Source organism: Littorina saxatilis, linkage group LG14 (assembly GCF_037325665.1).
Source record: "Littorina saxatilis isolate snail1 linkage group LG14, US_GU_Lsax_2.0, whole genome shotgun sequence".
Lineage (NCBI taxonomy): Eukaryota > Metazoa > Mollusca > Gastropoda > Littorinimorpha > Littorinidae > Littorina > Littorina saxatilis.
In genome coordinates this window covers 23,879,340-23,881,696 of record NC_090258.1, presented here as the reverse complement: position 1 = coordinate 23,881,696, position 2,357 = coordinate 23,879,340, and positions in this window count along the sequence as shown.

Here is a 2,357-nt window from a genome sequence, read left to right as displayed (position 1 = left end):
CCAAGCCCTGAGACTCTCGCTGTTAACTTGAGTTCTTTATCGTGTGCATGCGTTCAAACGGTGGAGTTCGGACACCGAGGAGAGTCTGCACAAAGTTGACTCGTGGAAGTAAATCCTTCTCCGAACGTGGGAATCGAACCCACGCCGATATAGCGAACACTGGTTTTGAAGCCCGCGCCACTACCGACTGACCCCACAGCGGAACTATATAGGTGGTCTCAAAACCACGCCGGAGTCCTTGTAGAAGTTCTGTAGAACCTACATAAAATAGTTATGCGTTATATGAACTAGATTTACTCCGTAGATTCGTTTCTGGCAAAACATATTCTCATCGTCAAACTCCAGCTAGTGTGTTCGTTCTTTTCCACTCTGAATAGAAAGTACGTAGCAAAGAAGCTTGGAGAGGTCTGTTATGTGATCGTAATCAAACTTGAATATAATGATGTGAATCTCTTCTCCTTTTGTACTGGAGTAAGCACATAAATCAACATCTTAAATACATTTCTTTTTGTTTTCTAAAAGCGATAACAGTCCTGACCGAAAAAACAACCCACGGGACGAAATTCGTGCTTGGACGCCATTTTTGATGTCCCTCCCTGTCGCCCTTCACAGCAGTCTCTGCAGAGTTGTCTGCCGGCGAAGAGCGCAGGCTATTTATAGTAGCTGGACGTTTCTTCTACGTCCCTAAAAGAAACATTTTCCTGTGAGGACGTTTAAGGACTCCCTAGTCAATAAACTGAACACAGCTGTTTTATTCACGTATTCAATTCTCTGTTCGGTTTTGTTGTGTGTTTCCCTTTCTATAAGTCTTATTGAATGATTGATTGATTTGTTTGAATCGAAAGTGAATGTGATGGGCGCGAAGCGCCCGAATTTGCTAGGGGGGTCCGGGGGCATGCCCCCCCGGAAATTTTGTTTGCCCAAAGAAGCAAAATGGTGCCATCTGGTGCCATTTGAAATTAGAAATGGTCATAGAATCAGCATAGAAAAATCTTTTTTTCTTTTTTTTCGGGGGGGGGGGGGGCACGTGCCCCCTGTGCCCCCCCCCCCCCCCCTCGTCCGCCCCTGCACGATGACTGTGCAGCGCTGACAGTAGAAGACAAAAGGATTATTGTCTGCGAAATCGGTTCTTAGCTTCTTTTTTTATGTTAGGGTTTTGTTTCTCAGGTTTCTTTTATACCGAGCCCTTATTTATCAATTGTTTTCACCTTTAAGGCTTACATTGCAATCCGATTTGTTATTTCCTTGGTAAAAATCTAAATGTATTTGAAGTGAAAAAAAAGACATTTAAATAGATATCAAAATGTTGTGACTTATTTATTTATCTTGTGTGTGCTGCAAAGTGTAGGTGTATATGTGTGTGAGAGACACAGAGAGGGATAGAAAGAGAGTCAGTGTGTTTTTGTATGTGTTCCGAGTTTGACAACACAGTGTTCCACGCGTCCAACCTGGAACAGATGCAGACATTTGTATAATGATCAGTTTGACGAGTTGCGTGACTTTTATTTTATTTTATGTTGTTCGTTTATTTACTAATAGAGTCTAGAATATGACAATATAAAGAACGCTTTGCAATATCCATTCTTTCTTGTCTGGTCCGGTTGTTTTTTCTTAACTGTTCCGGATTTGGCGACTTTCCCCTATCATTATCTCCGTGTGTGCTCATGGAACCTGAGTGTACCCATACCACTTTTTACAGGGCTATTTATTTAGCTCTAACATTTGCAACCCTGTTTGACTAGCTTTGCCTCCAAAAGCGATTGTTGTGCTTCGTGCACTTTGTTACATTCCCTTTGGATTCGTCTTTGCCATCTGTTCCTTCTCCCCCCCCCCCCCTCCTCCGTCTTCTGTGCGACTTAAGACATAGCATATGAATAATGTCTTATCATCACAGAACTGTACCTTAAAATGAAGAGCAGCACACCCACAGAAAAACAACTGTGGAGTCATGGTACTGCTGTTAAAAATGGGATCCGTTGTGAACATGTACACCTGCCTTAATGTATGTAGTGGTGTTCACCGGATGTGTGCGTGTATGTGTGTGTGTGTGTGTGTGTGTGTGTGTGTGTGTGTGTGTGTGTGTGTGCCTATCTGTCTGTATATCTATGTACGTGTGTGAGAGAGAGAAAGAGAGAGAGAGAGGAGAGAGAGAGAGAGAGAGAGAGAGAGAGAAAGAGAGAGATATATACATATCTAGAGAGAGAGAGAGAGAGAGAGAGAGAGAGAGAGAGAGAGAAAGAGAGAGAGAGAAACAGAAGGAGAGACAGAGACACAGACAGAGACACAGACACAGACAGAGAGACACAGACACAGACAGAGAAAGAAACAGAGACCGAGCCAAAGACAGACACAAAGAC